At 28.7% G+C, this 9,547-nt stretch overlaps 1 long non-coding RNA gene across 1 annotated transcript; it reads right to left on the reverse strand.

The window, feature by feature from the left end:
* Nucleotides 1–1,880: 1,880 nt before the first annotated feature.
* On the reverse strand, nucleotides 1,881–2,359 carry LOC148239156 (uncharacterized). The gene is made up of 3 exons (XR_015810597.1): nucleotides 2,220–2,359; nucleotides 2,110–2,153; nucleotides 1,881–1,998 (listed from the first exon to the last, which is right to left on the reverse strand). It is a non-coding gene; the product is annotated as an uncharacterized LOC148239156 (long non-coding RNA).
* Between the last annotated feature and the right edge of the window lie 7,188 nt (nucleotides 2,360–9,547).

Raw genomic sequence — 9,547 nt, forward strand, 5'->3', positions numbered from 1 at the left:
AATTATAAATTATTATGTGCTATAAGATTTATAATCAATACATGTCACTGCAGCTGGGACCGATTTTTAGTAATAACGCATTTTTATAAATAAAAATTCGACTGCCGCTGCCGGGGCTCGAGCCCGCAACCTCAGAGTTACTAGTCTGAGACGTTACGGATTAAGCTATTCCGTCCTTATGACAGTGTTATACAGATTTTGAAGAAAAATAATGAGGTTAATGTATGTGAACAATTAAAAACCGTAAAGAATGCCTTTTATTTGGCAGATATTTCAAGAGATTTAAGGATATCCAGCTGCAACTTCAAAGTGTCACTATAACTCTTATCAAAAACTTGATCGGTTTGATCAAAAGATGATATAACACCATAAGAAATTGAAAGATACATAATTGGGTGATAAATCCTGCAAAATTGAATGAAGTTGATGTAACTCACTAAGAACTACCAGAACTTAAATATGGCGAAGGGAGTAAAAATAATTTTAAAAGTTTTGCAACCCAAAAACTCAAAAATAGAAAAATGCTTGCTTTATATCCAAAAATGGCGAAAATGATAAAAGATCTATTAATACATTTCCCCACCTCTTACCTTATAGAATCAGGCTTCAGTACGGGAAATAATATTTTAACCAAACAGAGAAATCGTTTGAACATTACCCAAAGAGGATCTATAATATAATTGTTCTAAGCCGCTTCCACTACGGGACGCGCACGCTTAGAAATACAACATTATATGCTCAATTTTATAATTTTTAAATCGTATCGCTTTGTATGAACGGTGTATAATAATACACGTAAACAAAGGAAATATATTTAATTATAATTAACAAAAATAAAAATAGAGTTGGCACGATGATTTTCGAGCCTCCGCTAATGTATTCTTTTGTTGTCGACCAATGAAAAATAAGCATTTAAATATAAAACAAGATGGCCGACAGTAACGTGACAACAGTTAGAAATAATTGTTATTTATTAGGAAAATTTTGCTACGTGACGATAATTTTCATTAATTTGTCATGCGCGTTGTTCAATTTGACTGAATAAAATCGGATTGCAAATAAACTAGGTATGTTATAACTATGTAAATGAAATATATTCATAATATGTGTAAGGATTAAAAGAATACATTGATTAAACTAGATAAACAATCATAAAAGAATCTTCGTGATGAAATCTTCAAATTTTAAATTCCCGTCGACGGGCTCCGAGGCCAAAAGTGAGTTTTTTCTTTTACAATACATAAAATTTATCATTGCTTCTGATTTAATGCACATATTCGTTAGATTTGACGAATTTCAAATAAACCAGGTACTTTTTAACTTGAACGTGTAATATATCCTGAGTATGTTTGAGGATTGAAAGTTAATGTCGATCAAATCGGCGCTGTCTCAGTTGGAAAGCTGTATATATCAGCCAATGGACAGCTTATAAATGTGTAGTTTGTTGGATCTTATCTAATAAACGATATTTTACAATGATTATAAATATGATTGCATACCTGGATTAATCGATAGCCAAAATATCTAAGAGTGGGTTCTTTTTAATTCCGATGTAGCAAAATATGTATCTACGTCATGGTTTTTTGTCAATTTTTCTTCCGTGCAATCATTTCTTTCTTGGAACAGCCAAATTCAGGATATTCATTTACATCAAACTTATGTAGTATGTTCTTTATAAAAAGATAATACTTGCTGACAGTGACTTTTTGTTTATATATACAAATTCTACGTTGTCGTCATATAGGTCATCAAATTGTTCTATCATTGCTTCTGAAAATAATTAAAACAATAAAACTTTATCAAAAGTTAAACATTAAAAACGTTATTTTTACTAATATAATCCAAGAATGAAATTTAAATGACAACTTAAGAAAAAATACCGTATAGGATTAAACATGTAGTTTGGCATCACTTCTTAAACTGATAAGTTGTATGTCATATTTTAATTGTTTGCCATACCTAAATGTTATTAGATCTCTCGTTGCTTCTGTGAATTAACTGTAAACGATACTATATAGTGGGTAAAATGTAACTTTTTGTTTACACTAATATGGGATTTTTCATTATTACTGCCATTGTAATATGTTTAATTAACTTTGGTATGTATACCTTTAATTGCCAAATCACTGCTGTTTGTCTTTTAATATTTGATCCTAGAAAGTCAATAGTAATTTTGTTAGAATAACCGTGATATATTATTCATATAACCAAACACTTACTTTGATTTGATATTTTCATTATTCCAACTGCTACAACACTTTGAATCATCTTCAATTCACACTGTGATTATAACATATTTCACTGTTTATTTAATTGCACAGAATTACGGACTCGAGCGCCTGCCAGATGACAGAAGAACTGTCACATGTAAGCAAATTTCCAAGGGAAGTCCCTTGTTTTTGGCGCGCTCGAGAACTATTAAAATTGATAAACACTAATCAAAATATGTAAAAAAATCATTAAATTCTAAAAAAAAATATATTTTTAACTTTAGAAAAATATGTTTTGTTTATACGGGATTTTAAATATATTATTAATAAAGTGGATTTGTATTAGCTTCTCTATACAGAAAAAGGTGTAATTAAATTTGGGCGAACGTTGGCAATTTAAAGTTATAGTTTTTAGAGAATTTTTAAAATTTCGCTTGAAAAAACGTTTCCAACAAAAAGGGGCAAAGTTTCAAAATAAGTATAGTCTGTCCAAGATGTTAACGCTCATCGTCGTTGTGTTGGAAACAAGGGTGCGTGTATGCATGCATGCATACATATACAGTTTTCCGCGAATTTGTTTACACCGATAGGAGAACGTTACCAATACTAAATCAGGGCTGTTTTAAGGGTAGGGTGACCATACGTTGGAAATTAAATTAAAAATTATAATATGCTATATTTTTATTTTAAAAAATTGCCATGTTATGTTATTTTGTAATGAATAGAACAATTCCTGTAATATTCTATTGGTATTTTTTTAAAATAATTTATGAAACAGATATTCAACCTGGAGAGTGATTCCAAAACTGCTATCATGTTTTTGAGTTAAATATGTATATAAATAAATAAAATAAGTAAGAATGTGATATTTTACATTATTTTCAACAAATTAAATTAAAATAGGAAAAATTAATTGAACGTTAAATTTCACATGGTCACCCTATTATATTCTTTCACCAATACTGTAGCAATGAGCGTTCATATCTTGGACGGACTATACTATTCATTAACAGCCAACTACTAAGCACATAGTGTTGCTAAAATTCTCTTACTGACGCCTTCGAAAGGAAAACACTAATTTTATTATTTTTTAAATTATAAAGTTTCAGAAAAAAATTTCAAAATATTTTTATTTTATTATGGATTTCAAATATTCTTAGTGTATTATAGATTTTAAATATGTTTATTTTATTATAGATTCTAAATACAGTGAAAACTTTTTGCACTTATTAATTATTAAAATATATAATGCTGCGCAGAAAAAACATTTACTTTAAAAAATATATTCTTCAAAATATTTTTTTATAAAAATAGACAAAGGTCTCAAAATTATTAATACTTTTAAAGCGCACTTTTGGTCTAAAGTAACAGATTAGGTGCTTGATATTTTCAGTTTATTGTTTCTTTTTAATTAGTAAATGTAATTAAAAATTGGCTTTTATATTCACACATAAAACATATAAACAAATTTCTATATACAGAAAAAAGTGTACTTAAATTTTTAACACAAAAAAAAATAAAACACAATCAATGACTTATAATCGCTCACATTGCATCAACATAATATATGCGTTGTAGCGTCAGTAAGGTGTAACAAAATATGTTTTAATATCAGTCATATTTTTGAGCGGATGTTTAACCGGTGATATTTAGCTAATTTTGAAATATTTCAATTATACAACCCTTGAACGAGTTCACGGTAACATGTTTAGATACGTACATATTCTTACATGACGCAATTTCACCTGCTGCACGAGCATATACATAACTATGTTTATTAAATACACGTGCGTATAAAAATTAAAATTTTCCAAGATCATGGAAGGAAAAATCGAGAAAATGCAAATTAAACAGTCACAACGGGCGGTTATGAGTTCACACGAGCGTCATGTGTTATTGTGTGCTATTATTAAATCTAATGTGTATACAGTGATTATGATAAATTTTGCGCATAAATAGTGGGGAATCAAATCACCAGAAGACCTTGAGTGTACTCACGTAAATCTATCACATTTGATACGTAAATGATGCATTTATATGTGCACAAGTGCGGATGCGAATTGGAAAAACGAAACAATGAAAACAGTTTATTGTGAATTATTCGTACATCTTATAAATTATTTTACAGTTTATTCTTAACATTGAATCCAGCAGATATGTTACTTCATAAGTCATTTTCGGTGACTTTCGATGGTTCTAAAAAGAGGCAGGTTAAGGTTTTTGAACCCTCTTCGGTTTATATTTAATTAAATTAAGATGTCCTCCTCTTTTCAATTGTTGTGGAAATGCTTTTATATCACTTCGATTCATTAAACAGGCCACTAGCGTTGCTTTCAGCACCTGCAAAAGTATTTGAAATTATGTTACATAAATATATGTTTAGTCATTGCAGGTGTATATTTCAACAACAACGTGGTTTCCGCCAATCTCGATCCACAGTCACTAACTAAATGTTCTTTATAACTTTGTTTCATAATCATTAGACTCTGGTGTATAAGTATATGTTATATACAAAGATTTTGAAAAAGCGTTTGATGATGTCAATCATGATTTACTTGTGAAAAATATCTAAATTCGGAATCAGTCCGTCAAATGTTGAAAATTATTTTCAGAACGATATAATACCTCTACTTAAATACCGCAATGATCTAACTTGGGTCCATTGTTGTTTCTATTGTTCATTAATGACATAACTTGCCTTGCAACTTTCAAGAGAATGCAGTCAATTTCGGATTCCCTTGACCTGCAAGAGGATCTCATTTTTTATGGATATGGGTTTTCAATAACCGATTGCCTTTTAGTGTCATGAAATTATTGATGCTGACGAAATACTCCTACCATATTGGCAGATATATTCTAAACAGGGTTTTCCTTTACTAATATATTAGTGTGACGTTCGATAAACACTGAAAATTCAGTCAGAGAATTACATCAGATTGATAAAGATGCTTGGTTTTATCTTGAAAAATGAGCGCTACTTTAAAAATACTCTAGTACTGTACACTCTTTATGATGCCCTAGTCCGCCGCATTATATGGACTTCTAGCGTAATGAGTCAATTCAATGAATTGCAGCTTGAAAAAGTACAACGTAAATTCCTTCGATATTAATACTTAAATGAATACGGGAATTGAAATTTCGAAATTACATATATATATGGCGGTCATAGATCTCGATCGCGTCCTCTGTTCTCGTCTGTCCAAAAACTCAATAAGGTACATCGAGATATTGATATTTTCTCGTACACATACGGTGAGTCCTTATGGGTCTTTGCACACCTGTTGAAGTGAATTGTGTTTCATATCCTTATATTTTTTAAATATTATATGTTTTATGCTTTGGGTCACCGTGACGCATTAGGTAGTGGTTTTCTTAAATGTCTAAATCAATAGTAAGATATAAAAGTTGACTTTTGGTTATACTAAAAAATATTCTACTTTATGTAAAATACCTTAAACTATAACTAAAATTTTTATAAATAAATCAAAGTCTTGGTTTTCGTATAGTTTCGACTGTATATTTTTTAAACAGACTAACTTTGTTCTATTTATATTTTTAAAAAAATATCTATGCAAAGTCAAACAGACCTTTTATTAGATTTATTTGTAGATATATTTTCACTAGTATAAATATAATTTCTGTTTCAATAAAATCACATCCTAATAAATTTTCACCAGTAAATATGTATTTCTACTAGCGAAAATATAATTTTGTAGAATTATATGCTGCTCTAAAATGTCTTTGAAACTCATTTTACCAGTTAACGTTTTTTTGTTGTTAAAACCGAAACCTTAAACGAATTAACTTAATGAAAGTTAAAAACCATAACTATGGTTTTGAACAGGAAATAATTTCAACTCCTACAATAAATGAGTATTTTAATTTATATTATCACTGGTGTTAATATAATTGTATTAAGCCAGTGGTGTCAAACTCATACGCTAGATTTACTTTAAGAGAGCAAATTGTAGAGCATTAAAAATTTTTTTTTAATTTACAGCAATATTTAATATCAAAAAAATATGTTAAGAAAATGAATATTTCTTATTCAAAGCTTTTTTATTATTAATTTCAGATGTAATTTTTTGAGATAATGATGTCTTCAGTACTGATTCTGCATACTCAATTCTTAATCTCAACCTGTGTGAAGTCTTATTAGTCACTAAGCAAAAATTGTTCACTAAGTACGTACTACAAACATTGCTAATATTTTTTTCTATAAGCTTACGCATTTCAATGAAACAAATAGAAACCCGGAATAGTATCTTCATTATACTTTTATTTTAACACTGGATTTTAATCAATTCCATCTGAATGTCATTCTTTGTATGAAGTACTAAATAATTAAAAATCATTTTCACACTCTCTGATTTCTTTAAATCGAGCTCAACATTCACATAATAACCCTTGAATATTTATAGTATATTTACTAAATCACTATAATATAATTAATGCATGAAGAAAATTATTTAATTTACAATTTTGTAGTTGATTTTTCCACATTCCAAGTTTTAATTTAAATACTGTGACAACTATATTTTGCCTTTTTATGACTGACTAAACTTACCTGATTTGCCGCGTAATATCTGTAATGAAGGCCTAATCATGCATTCAGTTTATATATTTAAGTTATTTTACTGACTCTACTTTAATTCTTAAAAACTTTCTGATTTTAATATGGAATTACCAAAATCGTATTTCGCACTTCTTCATCACTGAGAGTAATGAAGATCCTCAGGAACGTATAAAATTTATCATTTTTATGACTTTATATTACATAAAACTTTATGAAATATGACGTGAAATACACCAAATATGGCAAAATTTGTTTTTCCTGTCAATGGTTTTGCATAGTATTTTACTACATGCACATGTTTTGATAAATAAAGTTTATATTATCTTGAAAGCTTGTACACATTCTTAAAAATATATTCGCCTGTGGTAAAATCATTAAGAGAGATCTTCACGCTTGTTAAATAACAGTTCAAAGTAGCATTTCTGTCAAATAAATTATATTTTCACAAGTAGAAATATATATCTACCGGTGAGAATGTATTTCGATATGATTTTACTGAAATTACAGTAAAAATATATATACTATCTAGACTATTATAGGTTTCATATTATACATACTCTTATTTTTCGTCATAGGAACACGTTTTGCTGATTTTGTTTTATTATGTTTTAACTCTCACAACGCTCCACAGATTTGAGCGCTTCTGATAGTGTAGTGATGCATTTTTCCTCGACCTTCTACATTCCTCCGACATTTCCAATGACTACAAAACTTTTCATTTTAATATGATATGTCCAAATAAATTAAAAAATCTTAGATGCCTAGCTCAGACATTGGTTTTCTTTTATATTTATGAGATGACGACTATCGGGTTTTAGCACGTTTCAAAATCGTATGTTTCTATAGTCCATGACATTTTTAGGTTTTCTCATTATTCTTCTATTATTACAAAACGCCTCTTTTGTATATGTAATAATATACTTTTTAGTGTCACAGTTTACGTTTTTAACCTATGAATTTAATTACTAATTAAATAATAGGATACGTAATGTCAACCAAACATTGAAATACGTTTTTTATTTAAATTACATGACTGTTAAATAAAACCTTCAATTTAGAGAATCGCAAAATGCACGTTTCAAAATTCTTAGAGAAAGCTTTAAAACAGTTTAATTGGCATCAATCATTGAATTCGCAATAGTAACTATGCAAAAAAATCAAGAATGCAATTATGAATGACGAATTTAGCGATTGAAACACTTTCTCAATAGCACGAAGAACACAGCGGTAATATTTCAATCAAAAAAAAAAAAAGAAAATGACCATCTGCAAAATAGCAAAGATTATTCATTGTAAACATCATATAATTAATTCAGTGAGTCTGAATTCTATATGAATATATTTACACACATTCCAAACAACACAATCCTTAATTAGAACACCAACACGTGCGACATGCGTCAATCGTATTTTATAATAATTAATCGTACAAGTACGGTTTATTATATAATAACGAGCAAGTTATTAATAGACGTTGAACGTACGTTATAATTAATGTTTCCATATTTAAGTCATGTGTCGTAAACTCGACCATTATGTAATTAATTGATAAAGAACGAAGGTACAACATAGTCGACCCTATGCGTGACTTAAGGTTGGATGCTTTTAATTTTAAGGACTTCCACTACTTTTAATCATGGCATAATAAAAAGGCGCAATTATGACCCTCGCAATAATTACTGACAGTGAGTTTACAATTTTCAGTCGTATTATCCTTTTTTCGATACATAAAAATGTACTTAAGTGAATTTCTGCTTTATTAAAAAAGTATAGCATTCAATCATTGTAACGGAAAGTCAGAATATCTTTTTTCAAAAAACTTTTGCTGACCTACGACTGTATGAGACTAGAGAATATCTAAAACAAAACCTCGCGCATGGATAACCATCAAATCGTACGTTCCGTTAATTCGGATTGACCCACAAACTCGTAAATTTTTAACACCGCATTCGGACGAAAGCGAAAATATGAAAGTGTACGAAAGCACGCGGGCTATTTTTTGTGAATTTTTATATCTAAGCTATTTGCAAAAAAAAATAGCACGAGAGAAAAGGGGCGTGCGTAGTAGTTAAAAATTTTCGTAGAAGCTGCGTTTAACTATTTACACGCGATCGAGTATATAATAATTTTGCGACTATATGTGGTACAAATATATTATTAAATTTGTTGTATTGAATTTTAATATCATATAAATCTGCTTTTTAATATTTTTGTGTATATTGCACATATATGTACATATATACATATACATATATACAATAAAAAATAAATAGAAAGTGAGATTATGATCGGTATGTTTTTAATTGTGTGTATATGCTACTATTACTAATTTGTGTTCAGGTTAAAAATGGCCTTGATCGTATCTTTCACAATGAAAGCTCAATTAGGAGTCATTAATCATTATTATTATTATTATTATTATTATTATATTTATCCCTGAATGTATATACATTTTTTCTCCTTTATTACACAATCTTTATTTTGAAAATAAGTGACTTTTATAACTATTTCATCATGGTTAATAGGAATAAGAAGAAGAGATTAACACGTTGGAAAATATCAAATTATTCTATTCACTTCTAATATATTTGTGCTTTAGTTTTGCTAGTAATATAAGCTTATTTCTTAAATTTATGTTATCTTATTAGTTAATCAGTAGAGTTCTTTACAATATATTTTTTTACGTTTAGACACTTATAAGCTCCTTAACTAGTTTATTATGGTGTACTTTTAGTATTTTTATATAGTTAACACTGGCAAT

Source organism: Plectrocnemia conspersa, unplaced genomic scaffold (genome assembly GCF_051122295.1).
Source record: "Plectrocnemia conspersa isolate PC_06_02 unplaced genomic scaffold, ASM5112229v1 ptg000001l, whole genome shotgun sequence".
NCBI lineage: Eukaryota > Metazoa > Arthropoda > Insecta > Trichoptera > Polycentropodidae > Plectrocnemia > Plectrocnemia conspersa.